Source organism: Agelaius phoeniceus, chromosome 14 (genome assembly GCF_051311805.1).
Source record: "Agelaius phoeniceus isolate bAgePho1 chromosome 14, bAgePho1.hap1, whole genome shotgun sequence".
In the NCBI taxonomy this organism is placed as follows: domain Eukaryota; kingdom Metazoa; phylum Chordata; class Aves; order Passeriformes; family Icteridae; genus Agelaius; species Agelaius phoeniceus.
In genome coordinates this window covers 16216440-16243445 of record NC_135278.1, presented here as the reverse complement: position 1 = coordinate 16243445, position 27006 = coordinate 16216440, and the positions used below count along the sequence as shown (strand labels likewise).

Below are 27006 nucleotides of genomic sequence, written 5' to 3'. Positions count from 1 at the left end.
AGTGAGTGAGACGGAGCGCGCTGATTCTGATTAACCAACTGTGACAGATGGTAATTCTTCCCTTTAAACGTGGCTTAGAGAAATTAAATTCAAGGTGATTTAAGAACTCTTTAAGAGCTGCTGAACCCAACTTAAAGGAGAAACAAAAAGCAGAACAGAACACCTTGAAGTTGGCTTTGTTTGCTCTTGCCCAGGCATCTCCAACGTTGGGGAGCCAGCAGCGTTCCCAGGGATCCACGGGGACCTTTCCACCCAAATCCAGTGTCCAGGGGGCCATGGGACTGCCCCAGGAAATGTGTCTGCTTGTGCCAACCTCCTTCAATCCACATAATGGCCATTCATTATTATCTCTGGAAATCATGCTACTCAAACATTTTGGGGTCAGAGGAGGGAATTGTTATACATTTCATAGGAGATTTGGTCCCCAGTTTGTGCTGTGTGTTTTTGAAGGGTGTTTGTGGGGTTTGGGTGGATGAGGGACAGCTGAGACCTTCCCATTGCGATTCCCAAAGCATTGATTGGTGTTGAGGTTTAAAGAGATCTCAGTTTGCCAGGGCCAAACCAGCTCTGTTCACCTGGTTTCACACTTACAGTCTATGAACAGCAACAGCCTACCCTTCATCGAATTGCATCATCATAAAGTAAATCTAGGATCTCAAAACTGGACTCAGTTTCACTCTAAAGAGGTTGGAATCTGATTGTACACCCTGATTAGATGGTTTAAAGCACTATGTGAAACCCCAGACTGAGCAAAGTTTGCAGTTCTTTTCATGATGGGCATATGCCTGCCTGATTTACACAGGAAATCAAACCCTAAACCTTCAGGGCATTTCTGCTAATCACATTTCTAGAAACAGCACACAAAGACAAATAACAGGCTTCATTATCCTGATTTGTAAAATCATGAGTAAACAACTTGTGAGAGGGGTGGGAGTTGTCTGGGTGAGGTTTGAGAGCACAGCATTCCCCTGCTTGTCCCTACTGGATCAAATACAAAATTGTACCTGAGCAGGGAAAGACTGAGTTGTGATGCCAAGGCTTGTACAAGGGGATGCATCCTGCTGGGAGCAAAGCACCACATCCCTGGATCCCTGAGGTGCTCCTGTCCCAGCCCTTTGGTTGATATCCATGGGAAGAAGAAAGTGAGCCAGCTGCAACAGTGATGTTCAAATCCTTAAAGGCCTCCCAGCTTCCCAGCATGGCTCCTGTAGCTATTACTCTTTATGTAGCTGAGGTATTGTAGCACAAACATAAATCTCTTTATTTATAAAACACAGTGTTTCAGCTATTTTGTGTTATCTTGGTGTCAGTGGTCTCAATATGATTTCTTGAAATTGCTTCTGTCAGCTGTGGGGTAACTGGGAGTTGGAAATATATTTATGTGTGCACCTTTTTATTTCACTCTCTACATGTGTACATGCACATCTCTATTTACATCAGATACTGCTCTCAATTAAGTTTTAATCCAGTTCTTCCACTGATGTTATTAATTAATAGGAAATTGTGAAAACCATTCACAGCACAGTTTTTAAGGATAATTTCTGCTCTCTGCTAGCTGTGGAGTTTGAAACGGACACAAGTGATTATGTTCATTTTTCCTTTTCTGGTTGGACGAGTTCTTTCCTCTGGAGAAATTTCTCTGGTGCATGTTCACATGTATTAGTCAAAAATTATAATTTTCTGTGGGTGTTCTCTAACATGGACACACACTGCTGGGTGTCCATCCCATCCCAGGGAGTGTCCCAGGCCAGGTTGGACAGGGCTTGGAGCACCCTGGGACAGTGGAAGGTGTCCCTGCCCATGGCAGGGGGTGGGACTGGATGAGCTTTAAGGTCCTTTCCAGCATAAACCATACCTGGATTTTATGATTGTTTAAACAATCCTGTTGTTAAGGCAGGACCTTATGGGAAGGGAAGGAATTATCTTTGTTTTTTCCCCTGTGAGTCTTGTGCCTGTGCAGTCTTTCAGACTCATCCCAAATTGTGTTTTTTGGACATACTTGTCTATGATGCCCATCCTGTCCAACTTCTGCCTTCTTCCATAACCTATCCCTCAGCAAGGAACGTGGTCCTGGAGTGGGAAACCCTCTCTTTGTTCAGCCACAGGCAACCACTAAGCTCAGGAGAAACAGGCTCTGACCTCCTGCATGGCTCAGGGTGGACCCTGTAACCTCAGAGCAGCAAAGTGGGCGCTTTCCATTGTTTTTAATGCTGGTGGAATGATTTATTAATGTGTATTTTTATATATCCAAACATCTCGTGCATCACAGTGTCACAACTGTTACCAAGCCACCAGTGCTGAGCACTTTCAAGTGCTCAAAGTGGTGAGATTTGAATATATGGTGATTCCCATGGAATCATCGTGTTCTGCATCTTGAGGTTTTTAGGAAGAAATGACAGACTTGAATTAATGCTTGGTCATTATTGTTCCATCATGTGCTCTCATTGCTTCATGAGGATTAGGGAGCTGGTGATCATACATCTGTATTTGTGTGCCAAGGCATCATCATTGGTATTTACTGTGATTACCCTGGTGGAGAAAATACTTTACATTATCACAAAACGGTCTGAAGTGGGAAGATTGTGCAACCAAGCCCAGTCGTGCCAGTCTGATGAGATGTTGACAAGTGTTAATATGTTCAATAATCAATATTTAATAAGAATTATGGAAATAGCTCCTCTTTGTGAAGGGTATTTAGTGATTGTATTTGGTTTTGATAATTGTTTGTGAAGCGTGTTGGGTTATTTGTTTTGTCTTCTGTGCTGGGTTCAGTTTCCAGGGGAAAAACCTCAAATCTTGATGAGTAATTCTTCAAATTAAAATTAAGAGCAGTCTTTCTGCATGACAACAGCTCTGGTAGATTAATGCACTCCTTCGAAAACCTTTTTTTAAATTTTTTGTCACTTTTTCTATTTTCTGTGGAGGAAAGCTGGTTGAAGTTGTATCTCCCAGCTCAGGAGTGGTGCTCATTGGGGGTGTACAGCAAAGTTCAGCTTTATTTATCTGCTACCTGCAAAGCGAGGGATAAGTGCTGCTGAGAGATGGAAAAGTTCATTCTCTCCAGCAAGGTTACTCTTCTTGATGAGCATTAAAAGATAGCTTTGAGCCATTCACAATTATGACCTTGACTAGGAAAATATAAGTTAATAAGGCTTCAACAAATTATGGTCTTTTTGGTCGATTTGCCTAGTGAACTGTTAATTGTAAAACTGAAAGACATTATGTTCAGCTTTCTCTAGCACATCTTTTGTGTTTTAACAGTGACACTTCATTGAGTGCAATTAACAAAGCCTAGGAGATTTATTAACACACTTCTTCATGGCCAATGATCCATTCCACTTAAGACATAACACTGTAAAATGCACATTATCTCCTTTTGGCACTTACAATAATGCTTCATGAACTAGGAAGGCATATGTTAAAGCAGATAAAATAGCATTATTAGCTGACAAATCTTACAATTTATTAGACAGTTAATTTATCAGCTTAAAAGACACTTAAAACAGCTGTGCATTTAATGTCTTTTTAATGTATCCAGTAAAACTTGCATAATTGCCTGTAGTGCAATTTATTTTTAGCTATGTTGCAAAATGTCTGCATTTACTGTTTACATCTTCTTTAATTTTTCCTGCAAGGCTCATCACATCGAGGCAGGGCTCTAACAATGAGGGCAGATAATCAGATAAAGAGGCTGCTTGTCCAAATGGCCGCCCATGAATGAACTATTCACAAGTCCGTGCTGAGCCGGACCCAACAGTTCCTGCGTTTTTATCTCCACCCCAAGGGCAAGAGGGAGGGGGAAAAAAATCCAGGGAGCCCCGCAGGCAGCGCGGTCATGGAACGCCGGGCACCGCGGAGCATCCCTGGAATTAGCATTTGGAGCCCATTCGGAGCCACATGTCTGGGGTGTAAACTAACAAGGCTCCAAGACTGCATTAGCAGAGGTGTTTCATTTTATAATTAAGGTAACTGCTCCCTGCAGATCCATTGCAGCAGCCCTAAGTAGTGTCTGTGAAGGGAGTGGTGGAGAGGATACACGTTTAATGACTCCGATGCATAAATTGGCTGTGTTTGTTTATTGCTCTCTAATTTAATGGAACCTTTTGTTAAATCTTTCTGCCTTTTCTTCTCTTTTTTTTTTTTTTTGAGCGTACTGCTAGTAATGATTTCTGTGGGAACAAAGGGTGTTGCTTATTAAAATAAAAAGTCAAACATTGCCGTTTCCATTAATTAAATGTCAGATTAGCTTAATCTTTTTATAAATATTGGATATAATCTATTTACAGAGGGAAATCAGATCTGCAGATGCTGGGGAAGGAGTGTGGAGGTGTAATTCTCAGCACTTTGCAGAAATCTGTGGGGTGGGGGAGCTGGGGTGGGTCAGACCTGCAGCTGGGATCCCAAAACAAAGCAGATTTTACTGAATACAAGGAGCACAGGGACATAGGTACCTCTTCTGAAGAAATGGGTGAGCCTTGAGAAAGGGAAAAAGCTCTTCTGGAGAGTTTCCAAATCGAGGAGTCTGAGAGGAGCCAGGTTTCCAAATGCCCAGAGACTGAAAAGGAGCGGAATCCACCAACGTGGGCTATGCACCAAAAATACGCGAATAAAAGGAGCAAAGGAATGTTCTACAAAAACATAGAATTGTTTAGGAAAACCCTCAAACGTAATGGAGTTCAACCACTCCCCCAGCACTGCCAAGGCCCCGCTGCCCCAGGTCCCCAGGTGTCCCCTCTGCTTTTAAACCCTTCCAGGGCTGTTGGCTTCAGCACTCTTCGACTTCACCCAATGCAAATCCCAACTTTCAGTCCAGGTGTGAGTTATTCTTTTTCCCAAGCCTGGTAAAGTTCTTTACCCCTTTTCTCCCTGTGTTTTGGAAGGGGGCGATAGAAAAGAATTGGGATTTTCAATAGGCACATCAATCTCTACACAAGAATTTAATAATCCAAGGCTAAATCCTCCTAAAACCCTTTCATTGTGTCAGGATGCTTTTTGATTTTCCCTCTAAATGTAGTTATCCACTCAGAATTATTGTGTTCAGTGCAGGTTTGCAGAAATACTGAAGGTCTGCAGTGACTGTGTTAATCCCAGTCAGCCTGGAAAACACTATAAAAACTTTTCTCATAAATTACTAACATTAGGAGTCTGGCAAAATGATAAATCGTCCAAATGAGGGGGTGAGAGGAAAATTAATGAATTATTGAAGTCAGGTATAATAGAGGCATATGGATACCTATAGTCATTACAAGAAAATGTTATGTATTACATTTAATTAAACCCAAACAGGTAATAGTGCATTATTCATGCAGAGATAGCCATCTAATGAGAGCTGCTTCTCCCTTGCATTAGTGCAGCATTGTGGACTGATGTTTCATTGCTGTACACTGAATTCTTGGAGAGGTGTCTTTGTCCCAGTTACAGCTGAATTCTGAGGATGTCAGGTTTCTGGTGAGGAGTAACATGGTAATCTGTAATTCCAAAATTACAGCTCTTTTTATGAGAGATTTTAAAGGCTACCACTGCAGAAGAAGGTGCTCTTTAAGTTCTCCCTCTGCTTTTAGCAGGACATCATCATCTGTTTCATGTTCTCCTAATTTGTCATCATGAATTTAATTTCCAATAATTTAAAGGTAAAACATTTTGGGCAGGAAATTCCTAGAATCATCTGTTCAGGCCAGCACCAATGCTGGGGTGATGCTGTAGCTGAAGAGCAGCTTCAGATTTAAAGCAGTATTTTCTTAGAGTAAAATCGAACCTTTGAAATCTTTCTTATGCATAATCCACCTTGTTGCAGGAATAATTATTTTACAGGCTAGTGGAGTTCTCTCATTTTGTGAGCAGATTAAAAATAAGCTCATCTGTAACCACAAACACTTGAGAAACTTTTCATGTTCCTTGTTTGGAAGCTTTCAGGCACGGAAAGAGGACAACTCATTTCAAAATGATAGGTTGGAAATACAGTTTGGCTTATCTGGATTTTTTTCCTGCTGTTTAATGAGCAGGTATTTTCTAACAAGATAAAAAAGTTGCAAAACCAGGAATATAAAGCAGTGATTCTTTTTTTTTTTTTTTGTTAAACTTTAGAAGCCCTTCTCTCCAAACCTGGTGGGTGAAGGTGGTTTATAAATAAGGCTCTCAGCACAGAGCATGTGGCTGGAGATGTCACCTCTCTTCAAAGGCTTCTTTCTACCTCTTGAAAGATGAATTTGTGTGAAAAGCACATGTTGGCTCTGAAATTCTGATTTGTCTACAGACCTGTGCAACTCCTGTCATTTGAGAGGTAAAAAGTCAAAAAAGTAATTTTTAGAAAGCTCATCCTGACATGAGAAGACAAAAACTCTTGGCATGTTTCTGACCATGTTAGGTGAGTGAAGGAGATGAGGAGCTGGAGGAAACAGGCCTGGTCCCTGTTCTTTAATCCCACCAAGTTATCCTTTCCTGTCTTTCCTACTTGAGACCATAAAATTTGGAGAGATTAAGAAATCATAATATTCTGGAAACAGGTTAATAATTTCTCCAATCACAGGATTGTTAGTTTATTAAACAACTAAACCTTAGTTCCTCTTAGCATGGGACCCTGCCATAAGGTAATTAATTACTGTGTCAGAGCCTGAAAATAGTTGGCTTCACTGTGTTTTAAAAACATTTCATTTGAGATTATTTGTAGAAAGATATTGTTTCATTTCCAAGCTATTGTGCCACACCTTTCTGTTTCACTATGTGGGATTTGCCTTCCCTGATGTGTGAAATCCCTCCCCAGTTTCTCAGCAATCTCCACACAAGTCTCTTTTTAAAAACCCACATTTGAGCAGACACTGCTGGTTTTGGTATAAACACATTTGGCGTCGTGGGGAAGGGTCCAAGGGAAGCAGGAATGTGTGGGAATCCCTTTTGGGGCTGGAATCTTTGGGGGAGAGGGGTTTTTGGGGACAGGGGATGCTCTGAGCCCCTGTGTGGGATTCTCCACAGCTTTAGTTACAGGCACAGCTCTGCTTGTGAGAAACACCCGAGGAAAAAGGAAAAGCAGCAGCTCTTCCCAGGGGTGCTCCAGGCAGCAATTAGAAACCTGTATCCAGTGAGCTCTCCTGACAAAAATCACTTCAAGAGTGTTATACAGAAAAGATTTTTACCTCCATCCATCCATCCTCTCCAATAGTGAAAAATCTGTCTTTTTTTTCTACTAGGTTGTGATTTAACCTGCCCTCCTAGAAGATGAACCTGTAGTTTAAACTAGTTTTGGGCCATGTTGTTTTTCCCCCTGAGCATCAGAAGCCAGATGTTTTCAGTGCAAAGGAAATTAATGGCCTAAATAATGAATATATTGAAGCACTGCAGCCACAGTCCATCTGCTGCTTTAGGCACTGCTTTTGGGGAAGCAGGATCAGACCCTTTTTAATTTTTGGAGTATATTTGTTATAGATCTTGTAAATGTGAATGAAAGAAACATTGGCCTGGTCTGTGAGGAGTAAGGAATGATGTAGAGGGGATTGTGGCAGCTTGGAATAGCTGGAGAAATCACATGGATCCCAGTCTTTTATGGCAGCTCCTTGGTGTCCTGACCCATCCCTACAGCTGAGGGAGGACCTTTGGTCCCCACCAGACCCAGTCTTGCAGCTCCTGTTCCAGCACTGCCCACCTGGGAATGCTGTGAGCCCTTTATTCTAAAAATGTTTTTGCTGTGACCCCACAGGAAGCTGTCATGACCATTCCAGAGCATCCTGACAAGAATATTTTATATAAAAAGCTGTGTGGGCAGAGCCCTGGGGAGGGAGAGGCACTAGAATAGAAAACAGCCACAACGTTTTAATTTGTTTTCCTGGAAGCTCTCTTTAAAGCTGTTTTTTTTTCCTTCATTATCATACATGGCAATTCCCACAGAAAGGCAGGACATTTCCAAAGTCCAAAGATGGTGATGCCTTGACAAATAATGGCCTTCCAGCTGATTTTGTATTCCCTTTGTGTTCCAGCTTGGCTGGAGTCTGGTTCTTTTGGACTTGCAGCGTCCACGACTTGATTCCATCACTTTGATTTCAAGTCCAGTGAAAATTTGCTCTTTAAATCTTGGAATTCACTTTTTTACAGTTCTTCTGCTGTCCTTGATTTTACAGAATGTCCAAATGCCTGCCACCAAAACAGCCTAGCAAAGTTCCAGCTCTCCACCAGCCTTTTGTCATGACCAGACTGACCCGGCCCACCCAGCTCTGTGTAACTACAACCCCAAATATCTGTGTGATGAAATCAAAACCATTCCTGGGTCCAGGTCAGAGCAGTTGGAAGGTCAGCTTCCTGCTATTCTGTGATAAATCTAGGAATAAGCCTTTATTTGCTGAAAGTGTGTGAGACCTTCACACAGATCCAGTATGAAAGAACAGCAGAATCAAGGATAAAAATCACTTTTTGTTCATTTGAATCCTGAGACTTAAAAATCACTGCTTACAGAGGTTGGCAAAAATATACTTTTAGTGGGCTGTGAGGGAAATCTGTAGAACAGATACAGGTATAAATGGAAATTGAGAGTTTGAATGTATACAGTGTTTATTGATGTTTTGAAAACATCAGGGGGTCTGCCTGGGTAAGGAACTGGGTGCTCGAGAGAGTGGGAAAAGATGCACAGTAACTCTTCAAAGTTCTGGTGGTTTGAAAGTCACAGGAAGGGAAGAGGTCTGCCTCCTATGGAGAGAAAATATTTTCTTGCACCAGGTCAGTGATCTTCAAATGAAGGAAAAAAAAATCTGTAAGTAGGTTTAGAGATATTAGAGAGCAACATCTCCTAAGAAATCCTTTCAGGGAATTGGCCCAGTGGTCTGAGTCAACAATGGGATTTTATAGCACTGCCCATGTGGGGATGATGCTGGAGGAGCCTTTGTGGGCTCCTGCATAATCCTGAAATGGTGGAAATATTCATCTGCACCCTCATAACTGGGAATTTTTTGCCCACTCTGCAGAATAGAGACGTGAAACCAAGGTGATACAATGCCAGGAGCTGGGGGTGCACTGTGAGAAGCAGGAATTTAGGCTGGATAATTTAAGCTCTGGTTCGTGCTCTTGTACCTCTCCCCCGACCCCAGTTTTGTTCAATTGGTACCAACGTGTCAGGCTGGATTTTCAGCCCATTTAATCATCTGCCTCTACCTTTGCCTGTGTTTGTTTCCATCACCAGGCTAAAAAGCCTGCTCTGAACGGGTTATTGGATGAGGCAGTGCTCTGTGAGCTGCAGAGCACTTTCCCTTAGTGGTGATAAAATGGTGATAAAAACCAAAAGTGACACTTCAAACGCGCGCCTGCTTTTGAGCTTCAGTGCATATTGCTTTTTCTCCCCCAAACACAACTCTTTATTTTTTCCCTTCGACAACTGATGGCTTTGAAAGAGAAGAAGGATGCACATATGGCACAGCAAGTCTTCCCAATATCTACTGGTATGATCTGCAGAAATGATGTGAGCCATCAACATATTTGAGCCTACAGAAGCTCCTAATATTTAGAGAGAGTATTTTCTCTGCTAGAAAGGTTTCCAGCTCAGCTGTTTCTGTGGCTTGGACTCACCAGTATCCTGCAGCTGCCTTGGGGGGATGCAGAACTATATTAAAATTATTTGCAGTTATCTCTCTATTGGGTTTGCAGCAGCTTTGCATCACCCAAGAGCTCAATTTCAGGTGCATTTGCCCCCTGCCTCCCTTCCCACCCTCTCTCTGACGGCCTAAACCAGAATAAGAGTTGCTGCATTAATTATTCTGTCCTTTTAATTAATTAAAGAGGCTCAGAACGTGGATGTGTTGAAGTATGGCTGCAGGGACGATTGGCAGGGATGAAATAGAGGCTGAGAGAGGTTCCCTTGAGAGGCTCCACAGAGCTGCCCTGCCATGACCCCACTGCTGGTACCCCAGTCCTCACACAGACTCGGCTCCATTTTCTTCCCCAAACCCTAATTTTTACCTCACTCATATTTTCTTCTGTTTTCTCTTCATATGAAGCTTTCTGATAGTCTAAAAGCTTGTGCTTGGAAGAGGAAAACCCTTTTTGCTGCCCATTCTCTGCCCTCAGCTTCTAAATCTGGGCACCTTCACAAAGGAGCATGGTGGGGTGGGGGGTACCCTGTAATTTGTCTCGAAGCCTCTCCTCATGTTCATTTTTGTTTGTGCTTAAAGCATTTTTTTGTGCTGCCTCTGCTGTTTTTCTGAAGCCTGGGGGCAGGAGGAGCTCTGGGTGCTGCAGGGTCCCATTTAAAACACAGCTCTTTAAGGATGCTGAGCAGGAGTCAGAGCTCTGAGAAGGACCAAAACTGATGAAAGATTCAAAAAAGTGGGTTGGAGACGGGGCTGAAGGAGCTGGGTTTGCTGGCAGAAAAGTCAATATCTCTTTCTCTCTGTTGAGCTTAGGAAAAGAAGGAATTAGCTTCCTCTGCAGCAAAGATTTTGGATAAAAAGGGTTGTTAAACATTAAGACAAGTCTCAGAAAGTGAGGGCTTCTCTTCTCTTAGTTTTTGAGAACAGATTTGTCAAATTCCTGCTGGTTAAAATGTAGGTGAAGCTCTTTCTCCTTGCTTGGCAGGGAAGTGAACTCAAACTTCCTACCACCTTTCTCTTCTAATGTCTTTGTAAACATGGGAGCATAAAAATCTTTATTTTCTCCACACAGGGCTGTTGAAAAATCAAGTCTGATATGGTTAATATTTTATAACTGCTCTGAGCTATAAAAAAATTGGCACTGCTTCCAAAGTTGCTGCAGAAAGGATGGATAATTTATAAGAAAAATGTGGGGACTGTCCCATCTTCTGTTTTCAAAACCTGCCAGGTTGGAATTATGATCCCTAAAGTGCCTATTTTGATTTGGGGGGGTGAAGTTGATAAGGACGTGCGCAATTGTCACAATAATCTTGCAGAAAACTTCATTAATGTGCAATTCCCAGGAAAATGGCTAAATATTTCCTGCACAGGTATTGGGCACTTAATGCAACATCAGCCCATGGCAGGCAGAACCCCAAATAATTCTTTTGAGCGCTGAAAGAGGGGGTTTAGCTTTGGTGGCTGATACCTGATGATGTGCAGGTGTTATAATCAATGCACAAATGCTCTTTTTAAACAGAACATTGGGAGAGCTGTGTTTGCCATGGCTCCTTGCGCTTGGCCAGGGCTTGGAGCAAGCTGGGCTGGTGAAAGGTGTCCCTGCCCGTGGCAGGGGTGGCCCTGGATGGGATTTAAGGTCCCTCCCAACCCATCCCATGGTCCTGTGACTCTGCTCCCTGCCCACATCCCGTCCTCAGCCCTTTGAATGCCCACAGCTCACCCCACTGCACCTCCCTGAGTATCCCCCAGTGAGGAAAGGAAGAGAAATTAATTAATTTTTTTTTTTCCTTCGTTTGGTTCTGTCATAACCTTAGCGCAGCTTTAAAACTGAATTTTGCATTTCATGATTTGTTCTTCCCACACACACGCACATATTCCCACTCCCCCTCAATGAGGTAATTGCATGACAACTAGATTAATATCTTTTACATACTTATTAAACTCAATAAGTGGTCCTGCGCAAACAATTGATATTTAATTACCATATTATCATCCTACTAAATTTTAATTACTATTCATTTAAAATACCTCATATGTTATCATTCATGGTAATGCGGATTTGTTTCTCTGTAAATGTTTCTCTGTAAATCCCAAATTCAGGTTGAAGTAACCTGCAAAGTGATTTGGGTTTCTCAGGGTAATGGGATGTTTAATGCAGGTCCAAGGTATTATAGATATAGAAAGGGAAAATTGAACCATCAGTTGGTGCTGGTCCAATTAAAAAATGTGGTTTTGAACTCAAAATTCAGAAAAGGTTGAGTGACTTTACCTTTCAAACTGCTTTTCAATGTCATTTCAGCTAAAAAGATCTTAAACCAAGAGAAATTAATAATTAGCAGCTGACAATAGCTGATTGTTATGAACCAGAACAATTCCAAACTAGGCAAGGAATGTGAAAAAAGCCTAAAATCACAATTCTATGATAAACTTACCCCTTCCACTGATCATTGTTTTTACCTCTGACAAGTATCAATTTTCTAGATCTCATCCATGAGTCACTTAATTACTCCTCAGAGAAAGGAAAATATGTGGTAATTTTTGTAGTGAAAAAACAACCCCCTTTGAGGTAAAATCATCACACCTGCAGCAGGAGGCAGAGATTGGGGTCTCGTGATCGGATTTGCCAAAATCTCTTTGGTTTTGTAATTTATTGACCAAGGTTTTAAAATAACGGGTTTATTTTCTGTATTTGTGAGTACAAGAAGTGGAGCAGTTGTGGATGACTCTGCTGAGAAAGGTCACAGGCTCTGAATCAGAGCACTTTGCTCAGCTCCTTCTTGCTCTTGCATTCATTGAAATTAAATCTCTTCAGAGAGCTCTTCAAACCCATTGTGCTTTTCACAACCAGGCACGTGAAACTATTAATATCTGTACTCTGACAGCAAGATTTCCCAAATTTCTGCAGAATCTCTCTTTTTTCTCTTCAGTTTTGCAATTTCTATAGGTGGTCCTTGATCCCATCTATTTCTTTTCCTTGTGAAAAAGAGCTTCAGCCTTTTCCTTATAAAATCTATAGGGTTTCTTTTTTCACCTAAAACATATTTTGTAAGAAGGAAGTTTAGTAACAGCTTGGAAAAAGCTTCTTCCACATGGTTTGGTAATTTGAGGGGATTCAGTTTTGTGGGGTTATTTTTGTTGTTGCTTAGTTATCTTCCAGAAAAGTCCATGGAAAGGATCAGCTTCCTTGTATCAATTTGCTAAAAATACACTTTTTTACTGCAACCACGAGATTTTTCTTTGGCAATTAATTGTGTGACTCAGTCCCATAAGCTCCTGTAATGACTTTATGGGCTGCCAGTGATATATAACCTATTGACTTTCCTTTGGTTATGGGACTATTACTTTCCTGATTGATTTAATCATTCCATGCTACCTTTATCTGTCTCCTTGCTCTTATGAAACACGATTGACTCCCTGATCTTTAAAGGGCTGATCCAAGGGCAGGGGAAATCAAGGGGAGGACGTGGCAGCCCTCAGATGTCCCTTGGTTTTATTCCTGCCTGAGGTGGACTTTACTCACGGATAAATTCCAGAACAGACCTCTGAGTATGATAAAATAATAATTATGTGGGTTTCTATTGGTGTATTTATCATAATGGAGAACAGGCAATTTTCCCCTCTTCACAAAGCACCAGGATTGAGTTCCTGGGGGAATTATTGCTTTACTAATTACACCAGGTTTTATTCATTTTTGCTGGGACAAACAATCCCATTCCCTTCAGGTGAGTTTATTTGCATGAATTGTGAAGTCTCAGGATTGGCATTTCTATAAATCAGGGGGAAACCAGAGTTGCTGGTAGCCTGTGTATCATGGGCATAATAGAGCCTTAATTTCCTTAGGAACATTTAATATGCAAACACTTCCCTGGGACCAATTTACTGATTGGGATGAAATTTATGCAATATATTTGTGGTAGGAACCCTTGAACTTTAAACATTTAAACCAATGCTGGACTTTTGAGGGAATGAACCCCATGGCAATGAAGTTATTGCAAGGGCAGGGGGGGGCACAGGGAAACCCAAAATGTGTCCCTATTGTGCTTAAATAACCAATAAAAAATATAATAAATAAATAAATAATGGGATGAATGGCAGAAAAGACAAATTTACTGACCTGGGCTTTGGTGTGCTTAGACCCTGTATATTGTAATTTTTATAACACACATTCACTGTAACACTTTAACTGAGAGAGTTTGTGTATTAAATGATGTTAGATTAGGATATTTAATGGCTTATAGGATCTAGGGAGGACCCAGGAGGCTAATTTGTTTGCATTAGTTGGACGGGTCAACTGCTTCAAACATGCAGATTATAGAACTACTGGTAGATTGCATTACACAATTTAAATAAATAGTAGCAATTTGTCAATGTCATCTTAGCTTCAACATTTTCCTTTTAAACCCCGGGAAATAGTAGCTCCAATTAAATTGACCTTTTCTTTTCTGCATCTTCATGTTATTAGTAGATAATGCTTAGTCTTTTAGCAAGTAAAAAAAAAGAAAATTAAAAAAAAAAAAGCAAGGAATAAAAATTATTCCTAAGCGACAAGGCACTTGTAGGAAACTTTCAAGGGAAAATTACATTCTTTATAAACAACTGAATCCTGTTTCTCACCCAGTAAATTTTAAAAGTCAGATATACATATATATGTCAGAAATAAATGAAGACACATGAATTGCTGGATCTCAGTGATTAAACCTCTGGTTTCAAGAGACAATTGCAGGTTCTTGGCATGGCAAAGCTTTGGGTTGGATTATTCATTTTGGAGTAAAATGGTTAAATCATCCAGATGTGAACCACCCTCAGCCACATCTGGAATGTGGGGAGTTGAGGGTAAGGATCCACTTACTCGGTCTTGGAGCACAAAAGGAGCTGGACTGGAAAACCTGGATGTCTTGTAGTCAAATGAAGTGGTGAAATACTTAAATTGTCAGGAGACATGGAAGAATTTGGCTTAAGAAGTTTCCCTATGTCTGTGTGCATAAAAATTGGTTTAATCCTTTGTCCTTCTGAAAAACATTAGCAGTAAAATCAAAATTTATTCCAATTTTGATAATAGAGGGTGTTTTGGATCCATGGCAGCTCGATGATTTTGGGAAAAATTTGGCCAGAGAAAGATCCCTAAAAATTCCTCAGTGTTCCAGGCAGAATTGTGGGACAGGAGCTCTCCTGTTGCTGTGTCCTGGTGGAGTTTACCTGGGAAAGGGAACAGTTCTCTAAATTAGAGCATCTCAAAACTTCAGATCTTGCTAAATAGAGAAGGATTATTTTTTGTTGTTCAGGCTGAAAGGGGTTTTGGAGCTACTTTTTCTTGCCTGAGCAGTTTGTGACTAAAGCAAGAAAAACTGAAACATGAAATCATGAAAAAAATACTATTTTTTTTAAGGAAGATGCCAATCATCCCAGCTGGAATCCAAGGAGGAAAAAACCCAACCCAACCAACCAAGAAACAAACAAACCCCCCCAAAAGAACCCAAACAAAACCCAACCAGCCAAAAAAATTCTTGTTCACCCATCTTCAGTGCTGTGGATAGAACAGCAATTCTCACGAGAAAATCCATTCTCAAATTGCCTTCAATTATCCATTTTTTTATTTATCTTTTTTTTTAATCAGCAAATCTGCTTTCCAGTCCTTTCCTTTTGGGTGTTGTATGAGGCATCTCTCACTTTGCTGCTTTGTTTCCAGGGGGATCAGGGAGATTTGGATAATCTCAGGTTTGGGTTGAGACGTTTCCATCCATTTCTTGTGCCATGTAGCAATAGATCCCAGAAACAAAAACAGAGCCAATTTCTTGTGCTCCCCTTCATCACACCTGGTGTTTGTGATGCTCTCAGAGAGTTTGGAGCACCCAGCAAAGCTCCCTCTTACACAGAATGTTACAACAGCATTGACTTTATAGATTCACCTGCTATTTAAAAGGACGTTTTTTTTTTTTTTCCTGAGCACAAGGAATTGGCACATTCCAAAGCTGAATGCTCCAAACACAGAGCATGGGATATTTAAAGTTTCACTTTATTTAGAATTCAGAGCAGATCCTTCAGCAGCCACCATTTGAAAAGAGGCCAGAAAGCAATTTTAACAACATTACACGTGAGAAGATGATTCAAAGTTTGGGAGAGGGATAATCCTCTAATCTCTGTGATCTAAAACCGACCAGAGGACGTGGCATAATACATTAAATACAAAAAACCAGATTCCTGCTACTTTCAGTTCTGACTGCTTAAAAACATGGTAGACATGGATCTCTCTCATCATGTGTTTAACATCATTAAACTGAGTAGCTGATCCTCAGAAATTCAAAATAGCCCAGTGAGACTTGCAAGGGACAGGGATTGACCTCTCCCTTCCCATTTTTGGCTTCAGGGATGCCCCATATGTCCCCAGGCACAAGGGAGAAGAGCAAGGGCTGTTCAGGCTTCTAAGATGTTCCTGTGGCTCCAAGATGTCCAAAGTGCATTCTTTGGTTTCTGCTAAGAATAAAAATAAATGGAGAGGTGAAGGACCATCACTTCTGGATTATTGTTTCCCCATTAAGGCAACTAAAGCCAATTAGAAAAACACAAATTTTCAGTTTGAGAGGATAACTGCTAAGGAGTATTTTAGGGTTATTTGGAATATTTTGCCTGCATTTATTTAATGTGCTATTTAATGTTCAAGATGCCACTGCACCTTCTCTCAGCATCTTTACAAATGCCATGTATCAAGTGCACTCTATTTGGATCCAGATACTAAAACACAGTAGTAAATTTTATGGGCTTGTTTGCTTTTGCACTTTTTGTGGATTTCACAGATTTCTGCTTTGTGATCAATCAATGCCTTTTTTAAAAATTCCTTTCAGAGCAGTAGCCACTAAGTCCTTTCCAAAGGACAAAAAGAGGACAACAATTTCTAGGAGCCCAATCTTGACTGTTTCAGAGTATTGTCAGTCCTTGGCTGGCAAGTGTTTTGTAGGAAGATTCAAGGATTCCACTAACACAAAGTGGCAAGAATGTGACTCATTGAAGGATTATTATCCTTTTTCTTTTCTTTATATATATATATATATAAATATATATTTATTTTTTTTTAGTTGGCATTTCTGCTGTTACCTCACAGATCGGAGTGGAGAGCTCGAGGTGCACCCAAGGGATCAATGGTGCATCCCTTTAAGTGTCTGCTCTGGCTGGGGGGTATCAATTGAAGACTTTTAGGGCTTTTTTTTCCTTTCCATGGATCTCATCTCTCCCTGGGTAGCTGGCAGTGCAAACTCTGTTGGGAGGGATCTGATCTGAGTGGGATTAGCAGAGAGCCAGGTCCCGTGTGCGGCGCTGCTCTTTGCCAAAGAGCTCCCTCCTTGATTAGCAGCTGGCAGCAAAGCAAGAGAGGTGCACACTGTGGAGCAAAATAAGTCAGAACCAATTAATATTGGTGCCTTTTGCTGTTCTCTAAGAACGGTTTAAGGATAATTCTGGAAATTCCATGATTGTCTGTGGTGTTTTCTCCCTTGTCAGCAGCTCAGACCGGAGCAGAGATGTAACCAAAGTGAAACAGTGTATATGCAGTGATTACTCAGCAAATTAAATAAATATGCAATAATTGCTCATTTTCCTTAAGGGACTCCATACAGTAACAACACTTGGATAAAGAAATTCTCTGCTTTCCCCCATTTCTGTATTTTCTGCATGTCCAGATAAAAATAACACGGCATCCTGTTAGTTGGTTACAGAGACTGAATCCACATAAACCAGAGGTTTTGATCTCCCTAAATCTGTTTGAAAAGGAATTATTTTGGTGCCTTTCTGGGTTTGCATGAATGTAACTATTATAATTTCCTTTTAAAGTTCAGTCCCACTGCCAAAGGGAAAATTTCTCAGCATAGAAAATGCGTAAGCAGTAGCTTTTGGTTGCTACATCATTCCATACAAATGAACTGCTTTAATTGATTCAAAATGCAATTAAATAAAATTATCTATAAATTGGTAAATATATCCATGGCTGCAAATAAAAACTCAGCCTGCTTGAACAAGCTTTCTTCTTTCTGATAAACATCACAATGTCACAGCCTTTGATTTTGGGACTAATGTATGGAGCAGTTTCTTCCAGATCAAGACAAATCTTCACTCTGGCACTCCAGAGCTTTCCCACCCTCTGTTTCAGTGAGCAATAATCATGCTGGAATATGTGCAAGGATCTTTATGGAAACATTCCTTAAATGCTATTGAGAAGGTCTAAGTGTCCACTGTAGATCTGTAAATAAAATGTGATATAATGACACCAAATGTGTCAGAAATGTACAGAAATGTAGAACATCTTGGATGTGTTTGGACCAAGGGTGGATCAGACCTTGAAGGGAGCTATTGGGGGAAAAAAGCAGATTTTGATACTGTTTTTAATCAGCAAAATCAAGCTAAAGATGTCAGCACTCTGTGCCTGCTGGGGTGAGCTCTCCATCCCAACAGCCCCCGCACTCCCAGGAAAGTGGGATGGAGAAGGCGTGTTGGAAAACTTGGAATTTGGGGAAGAGGCTCCTCTTAATAAGATGGGAGACTGCAGACATTTTTTATACAGAGAGCAAGAGTCCTCTGTCAAGTTCTGCTGTGCAGAACTTTCAAATGATGCACGAGTGATTCCTGGGGGTGCATTTGTCTGTGTCCTGTGACGTGGGGATGTTCTTTGGGTGAGAAGGACCTGGAGGAGGAAAGCACAGAGGAGGGAAGAGCTGAGCTCAGGGAGGTTGATGCTGACGTGGGTTTAGGCATGAACTTGGGACAAGAATATAAATTTGTTCTGTTCATATTTCTCACTGGTACAGGGCACTGCAGTCATGCAACTCACCCTTTTTCTCAGGAGGGGAGTCATTGCCAAGGCTTGATTTTAGATCTCCTGGTTATGTAGGGGTTTGTTACTGTCCTTCCTTTGGATTAAGATGCACTGTAGGGCGTTTTTATTATTATTATTTGAAGTTTATATTGATTTTTTTTGAAGAGTGTCTTTAAAAGAATTGCTCTTCATCAGCCATGTTGATATAAAAGCACATTGCTACAATAATGGCCTTTGAATACTGTCCATTAAACTTTGACATTTAAAGTGTTTACTGTGAATACATATTAAGTTTCTCATTAAAGACAAGGTCTGGTTTTCTTGATGTGACTCTTAGATTAAATCAGTCTAATCCAAAATAAATACAAAGATGGAGAATTCATAACAAGCCGCCTTGTAGATTCTCTGTGTGTAAAACAGCAACTGCTTTTGTGGCAGGGAGATTTCATTTTAGTGTCTCCTCCTTGGCTCTCAAGAAAAAAAAATCTGTTCATTGTGTACAAAACCTTTTGCACTTAGACATAAGTCCTTCCAGCAGAATCCCTTTTTTTTTTATTGAAACAAACTTAAACCATATTCCATTTCACAAAAGTGAAATGTGCTGAACATGTGCTTTTTAAAATAGAAGCATGTGCATCAACTCTTCTACTGAAGACACTTTCTGAGAGCAGTCTCCTGGGAAGGTCCATTACCCAAAATCCAGCGAGCACAGGAAAAGGGTGAAACAGTATTAGATCAAGCTTTACTAGGCTGGATGGCCCAGGCTGTGGAATAAGTGATATTTAATACATGCACTTGGAGGCTCCTGTTGAGTGCCCTGTTTGGTAACCCGGATCAGGATGCTTGTTTAGTGGATAAAAGTGTAACTTTAGAAATTGGCAGGAACTTTCTGTGCTTGGCCACCTGTACTCTCAGCCAGATATGGTGCAAGGAGCCTCAGACAAGCACACTTTTCAAAGTTTGTTCTGTTTCACTTCCTTACAACCACCAGGTTCAAAGAACCATTTATTTAAAAAAAAAAAAGTCTCTCTCAGTTCAAAGATGCATTTATAAAGCTCACTGGTCTTTATGATCAAGCTCATACTTTGTCTTCCCGTTACTAAAATAATACTTTTATCCTGCCCTCTTTTTCCCCCTCTCATCTGTTTTGTTATGAAAACATAACCATAATGAAGGTCTCAGGCATTGTATATTCCAGGCAATGTGATACCATAAGTAATAAAAATGGGATTTTTCTCTTGTTGGTGGAGTTTTTGCTGTCAATAATAATTGTATCAAAAATAATGTGAACTCCCACCAACGCCTGCACAGTCAATCAGCATAAAGTATTAGCACTTCAGGGACACAAAGGCTCTGAGCCTGATAAAAGAGATTGGACTGAGAATTTTGACCTAAGAATATAATAATGTCTTCCAAGATCTCATTATGCCCGTGCCCATTTGAAACCATCTGGGGCCTGGAATAATAAAAGGAGTGGTGTGAATTTATGAACCCATAGATCCAGCCATGCCCCCTTGGATATTGTGTTGGATTAGTAGATTTACTGCTAATCCAAACACTGTGGGCAAAATTATGTCTTTACATCTGCACTGCGGCTCCGGCGGAGCTGCAGTAACTTAAACGCTTGAAGGGTTGACAGCAGCTCCCCTGCTTCAGGCACAATCTTCTGGCACCCTGCCACCTTCCCAAAAGTGCAGCTCCTCGGATGCACGTCCTCCACGTCTCGCCGTGGCACCTCTCCAAAGGGAGATGCTGCTGCCTCCTGGATGAGAGGGGCTGGAGCACAAAGCCACCGCTGCCACCTCTGCCGCGCAAGGCAGGCGCGGCTGGCGCAGGGAGAGGCTGATGCATCTTCCCCCACTTGCCTCAGGTGCAGAGCCCAAAGAGAAGAGCCTACATTTAATTGGGGGTGTCTTCAGCTAAATAAAATAGTTGTATGCAAATCCTTTTCCTAAGGGGCAGCCGTGTGGACTCGTGACCTTTCTTTGAATGGTTTGGAGCCCAGAAATCAATGATTACACTAAATCCATAATTATATTCTTTTCATCTGTGGCAGGATACTGATAGCATGACAGATGTGAGACCTTGAAAGCATGGGAGCTTCAAAGACTATTGAGATGTGTTACACACCATGGACATGTGGAGCAGGAAAAAATAAAATTAAAAATAGCAAGAGGCTGCTCTACCAATGCTTTGGGCGATCCCTCTCCTGCACATGTGTGTGCACGCATGTACACATTAACACACATGACTCTGGTCCCCAAGGAAGAGGAAAACCTCAAAGAATTTACTATTTTCATTGTTGCTTCATTTTATCTCCAGAGGCTTCCCAAAGAAAGAAGGGGATGGGCTGGAGGAGCCGTGGCTGGAGACACTGCCTGGAACCAGGAGATGTGAGTGTGTGCTGCTGCTGGGGGATGTGGCCAAGAGGGTTTGTTCTTCCAGGAGATGTTGCACAACAATGGTTTTTTGCCTTTAAAGGGCAGAATTGTACAGGATGGTTGCTTTTGTGCCTTGTAATAATTTTTTCAGAAAGAAAGACTGGGTCAGCATGGGGAGGGTTTGCAGTGGGGTGTGAGGGAAGCTCAGCCTTCCCACCCCAGACCCCAGAGAGGACAACACAGGTCCCACCTGGGACAGGTGATGTCTGGGGAGCCCTGAGCCCAGAGATGCTCTCTGGAGGAGGCTGATGTGAAAGGTGTGGGAAATTCAGAATTACTGGATAAGTCACACATTCCCTGTGTGCCAGTGGAATCCTGGTGCTCCACAACTGCAAGGAGATAAAAGTCTGCATAGGCAGAAATTTCTAAAAAAATAGTGTTTCCCATTTATCCCAGATTTAAAGTTTTAATTTTTTTTTCTTATTCAGTCAGTGCCTCACAGTCTTGGCAAGTAGAGAACAAATGTGTTAACATGGAATGAGAAATTACATTCCCAACAATTCCTTGGTATTTGAAGCTGGGAATGTAAATCTTACTGCTCATCGTACTCAAAGAGTTGAAGGGCACAATGTGGATATATTTTATTTATAGCGACTTCAATAAATAGCAAAACTATTCAGTATTTATCCATATTATTTATTAGCAGTGTTTACTCTTTAAAAATTCTGTGTGAATTAAAAATTTTGAGTGTAATATCAGAAATTAATTTGTGTGAACTCTGCATGCTACTGTGTCAAAATCAGAGAGTAAAAGCAATTATTTATATGTTCCTGGCACAACATATCACATGGGTACTCATGACCCCAAACAGATCAGGAAATGTTGTTATGAAGGACACAGATAAGATAAACTGAATATTTTTGGTGGCTGACATCAATACAAGAAAGTTTATAGCCATATAATTCAATCTTAGATGAAACTTCATAACATTAATAATGTGGAAATGTAAGGTGAAAATTATCAGGGGGTTGGGTTTTCCATAAAATTCAAAACTTTGATGTTGTTACTTTTTGAGGTTCAGTGCAGACCTCCCAGAAATAAAAAAGCACATAGGAATGCAAAATCTTCCCAGTATTACAAGAATTATTTCATTTTTGGGGTCAGATCAGAGGATTTATTGCTTTAGCCTGATCCTGAGGTCCCAAAATACCATTCTGTCTCTGATCTCAGAGGCTGAAATGCCTGAATGATACTTGAGCTAGTACTGTCTTGGATAAAAAGTCCAGATTTTGAGGGAACATCCCTTAAAAAGATGATTTTTTAAATAAGTATTTGTTGTTTGAAGATGGTGGGGCATCTCTCAGGCTGGAAGTGTCTCCTCAGGGCTGGCTGCATCAAGTGGCAGAGAGCAGCATAAGTAGCCATGTGCACATGGAATTTCTCTCCTTCCTGCACAATTTATGGATAACTGGAGCTTTTGGAAGCAGCTGAATTTCAAAACAATTCCCAATTGCAATTCTCTGTTCAATTCCCAATCTGAGCAAAGCCCTTCTCACCACCTTTCTCCTTTACTGTTTCTAATTTCTACTTACAATTCATTTTCCAACTGATCCCTCCTTCATTTCTCCCCTCGTTTCTTCCCTTCGGTTCTTTCTTCCTCGTGCAATTCCATTGGCATTGCTTGGCAGGCACCTCAGTGTTCCTTTCCTGGCCACCAAAGGAACATCTTCTGGAAGGCCACTCACCTAAATTCAGCCAAATACCTGTGGAGAATTCAAAGATACCTGGGCAGAGCCAGTTCCTTCTGTCACTGAGGTCTGCTCTTCAAGGCAGATTAATTGTTGAAGCGATGCAGTAGTTGCATGGGTTTTGTAAAGTCATTTTATCACTCCTGTGAAAGAAGTACCAACCCCATTCCTCCAAATATTCAAACCTTACCTTTTCTGCCTAACGCAGGGGGCACCAAGATGAACAAACTAGTTATACATGCATGGAAAGTAGCAAGCTGAAAGTAATTGTGTATTCAGTTTTAATGGAGCTGAATCTCCTGCTGAGATTTCAATATCTGACAGCATTGCTTTCATTGCCCCAAATGCCCAACCTTTCTCTAATGTTTGACCTTGGGTATGATTATATTTCTGTATGTATCTCAAATGATGCAAAATCATTTGCCTATATCAGTCATCTCTCGCTGACAGTCTTGCTCCAGCTCGTGGCAGAAGAGAACAAGTCTGATGGCGCTAACAATAGCTAAAATGAGCTTTGATAGATGTTCCCAGCCCTTCAATAAATACATAAAGCATCTCTATAATGTCATTTTGTTAACTGATAAACAACAAAAGGATGAAGGCATTCACTTTTAACTATATTGCATGTCATTATTTTCTCATTGCCTTGCGTAGGGTAGTGAAGTAGCGTGACCTGCACAATAGAGGACAGGACTGTTGCTTTCAGTGCTGGTTATTTATATTCTTTGCTATTCCACCTGCTAAATGAGAGCTGTACAAGTGTGTGACAGGCTCTACCACAGCAGTTTTGTGTCAAGATGTTGACCCACAAATCTTGGTCTGCTCCTGGTGGTGGCACATCACCCACAGCACTGGCCTTACATTGCTCCATGCCTGAGGTCGGTGTGCAGCTCCTCACAGAAATGCAATTCTTGGGTCCACCTCTTGATTTTTTCTCTATCTGGTCCAGAGGAGGTTTAGGTTGGACAATAGGAAGAAATTCTTCACAGAAGGGGTGATTTGGCATTGAAAGGGGGTGGTGGAGTCCCCATCCCTGGAGGTGTTTAAGTACAGGCTGGATATGGCACTCAGTGCCGTGGTCTGGGTGACAAGGTGGTGTCAGGTCACAGGTTGGACTCAAAGATCACAAAGGTCTTTTCCAACTTCAAGAATTCCAAGATTCTGTGATTGTTGGCCTTGTAGTCCTTGCTCTAGAGAAGTTCCTGCACTGTGCTGGGCTGGCAGAGGTGGGTCCAGGAGCAGCATTTTCATGGTTTGCAGATGTGTGCGGAGGTTTGGAGATGATGTAAGAGTAAATTACTGCAGCTCAGGAGAGAAGGAAGAGTTGCCTCCCATTCCTTGCATCCCCACCATGAAGTGGCCATCGGGGAGGAGCTGGGAGGTGGCAGAGAGGGAAGTTGTGGATGTGAGGAAAAGGGACTTTAGCTAGATGGGGACAAAGGGACATTTTTTCCAGTGTGGCTCCACCAGGCAGCCTCAGCGTGATTAATGTTCCTGTGAGGGTAACAAGAGCGTATCCCTGAAGAGGAAAAACTTGATAGGAGCCTCTTTTTTCAGGTCTGTGTAAACTGGGCACATTATTTTAATAGTACACCATTAAGGTATTTATCTTAATTTAAAAAAATAATATTTCCCTTGTTGTTTGCAATTGCCCCACTAGAAACAAAATCCCTTTCCTGACCGAGGATCCTTTGCAGTCCTGAGCTGGCTGTTATTGCAGGTTGCCTCGGGAATACTGAGTTACTGAGTTTCAGACTTTCCTCAGAAATACTGAGGGGAATTTAACAGCATCTGAAAATACAGATAAAGAAATACATGGACCATGCAAACAAAAGTAAGTGGGATAAAAAGGGATGTGTTTACCAGATGGTGCATGTTAAAAAAAGGTCCACAAAGAAGCCCCTTGGTCTGACTGCAAGGCTTGTTAGGGATGCAGAGCACTGACCAAGCTCACTGGAGTTTGAAATCCCAAGGGCAGTTTTGGGTTTCTTGCTGTGCACTGCAGAAGGTGATTTAATAATTCATCTGAAACTGTGCAAAACTTTCTGTTGACTTAATTTACTCCCTCTTCAAGCAGATTTTTAGTTTTTCTGGGAGATTTTAACCCAGTATTGAGGAACTATAAATAGATGGAGGCCTAAACCCTGGGTCTAAAGAGTTTCACTCACGTCTAGTTAAACCTGGACAACCTGACCAGGGTTTGTCTGAATTTACAAAGAAAAATGGGCACAGGGAGGCTTAAAGGAGTTAAATTTGCTGTTTCTGTACACTGGTCTGCCTTAGTACAGCCTCTCTACTTCCCAAGAAACAAAGTAAAGAGAAATTAAGGCAAATCCAGGCCCTGGTGTGTAGAAGGGGTGAGAGATTTACTGCTGGGAGCTACTGTCAAGTGTTTTTTACACAAATGCAAGATTTCAACACCTTTCTGCTTCTACTGCTAATAAATGTCCCTGGTAAATTTACATTTCCTTCTCACTCACAAACATTCAAATGCTTCATTAGTGATTGTTGCTTTGTCTTTTAATATTAACTATCTCACTTCCAGCGCCTTTTATTTTGGCACACATTCTTAATAATTTGTGGAAAACATGGCAAGAGGTCAAAATGTTTATTGGTCACTTACTCCATTCTGGTGCCTGCTGCCATGGGGGCACCTTGGTTCTTCAAATAACCCATTAAAACCATCAAGCTACCAATCATTAAGGAATCACAAACATCCATATTCTGTTTTAAACACCTTTTAGGAAATTTTTCTGAATTTTCTTCTTTCCAGGATGTGAATTTGGCTTCCAGTAGGCCATCAAGTTACTCAGAGTTCTGCAAAATATATCAAGGACTGAATCCACTCACAAACACATCTTGGAAATAGCTTTTAAAATAGAAAGAAGTCTTTCCCAAATATAAAGGGCTTTTGTTTGAGGGAAGAAAAATCTGTCTAGAGGTGATATCTCAGATAAAAACATTTTCATAGTCTAAGTAGCTGTCCAAAAATGGAGCACAAACTCCAGTTCATTTTTTCATTGCAGGCATGTTCGTTTCTGGTAAAAAATGGATGTTCCAACTCAGGAAGTCAGAACAACATGTACAAGTGGCCCAAATTGGTTTTGATTAACAAGGTTTTCTGCCTGGAAGTCACTTTATCTTCATCCCATTAGCTCTACAACAAAATAAATGAATCTAATGCATTAGGCTGAGCCATGCTCTTGCAGGGTGAATGCAAAGAAAAATCCTCACTCAAGAGCCGTGCAAATATTTTATATAAAATGTTGTTTTTCAACTTAATATTCCCCTTGGAGTTTATGTGGTAAGAATGCAAAGTTTTCTGCCTCCTTTCATTGTCTCCTCTTGTTCTGCTGATGTCTGATATTCCAGACGTGGATCACGCCACGTTAGAATGGTGTGGTGTAACTTTGGGCTGTTGAGATGTTCATTCCACACAGTTATTGCAGCTCTTATCCTTTTACAAATGCATTTCCTGGAGTCTGGGTTTTGGTACAGATCCCTGGAAAAGGAGTGTTTTTTTCAATGGGACAAGTAGGAAACTTTGCTGTGTACAAAACCCCTTCGTGCCTTGAGGATCACCTTCCACCTCATGTGCCAATCAAAGCAAAGAATCCCCTTCCACATCTAAGTCTGGTTTTCCCTTTCTCATTTCTCTGTAAGGAAGTTGATTTTTCCTCAATTATTTCAACTTGCATAGCTTAAAAAGTCAGATTTAAAGTAGATTTTCTTGTCTATGCAAAAGCATGATTTTCAGTGCTTGTTCCTGCTCAGAGGTTATTTCAAATATTCAATTTCCAGATTGATCAAAGGTTTTGTTTTCACAACTTTTCCAAAAAATCTCTGTTCTAGGCTATTGATAGGTGGCTGAAATGTGTTTTTGTCAGGAGGAGAGAGGAGTCATGAGTTTGGCTCCAAGGAATCTTGTCCTCTAATTCCACTCTACCCCCAATATCTCCACCACAGAAAATGTATTTATTTCCAAAGTTATCTTGGGAGCTATGAGTAAGTGCAGTTGAATTACTTTGATGTTCTGCGTAAGGAAATATGAATATCCAGAAAGAGACCTTAAGCAAGATCTATTCTTGATTATATAAAACCTGAATGTGACTGAACTTTCATATTTTATTTTTAATTTCTCTAAGCAATGTAATACATAATTTTAATTTTAGGAAGAGTTATCATTAAAAAATAGCAGTTATAGAGGAGTCTTCCAAATTCTTCTGGGCAAGAGGGTGTTATTCTTACCACCTACAGAAAAATTGGGAGTTTAACCAAAGTTCAGTCTTAACTAAAACCCCAGTGGCAGTGCTGGTGCTTCTTCTTGCTACACCTCACTATAATCTATTCAAGAGAATAAATTCCCACATAATCTGTGTTTTCTTAGGGTTCTTTATCTTCTTACTTAAAAATTGTCCATGAAAAAAATGAACACGTTCATAGGAACATGACTAAAATATTTGCAATGGAAAATATGTGAGAACAAAACGTTATTCAAATTATTCAAATTTCAA

General features: G+C 40.9%; 1 long non-coding RNA gene across 1 annotated transcript in view; it reads left to right on the top strand.

Annotated features, from left to right (window-relative positions):
• LOC143695201 (uncharacterized) overlaps nucleotides 1–27006 on the top strand; it is a 50092-nt gene that overhangs the window by 13584 nt on the left and 9502 nt on the right. The window contains exon 2 of the long non-coding RNA XR_013184247.1: nucleotides 20686–20756. This is a non-coding gene — a long non-coding RNA (uncharacterized LOC143695201). The remainder of the gene's footprint in view (nucleotides 1–20685; nucleotides 20757–27006) is intronic.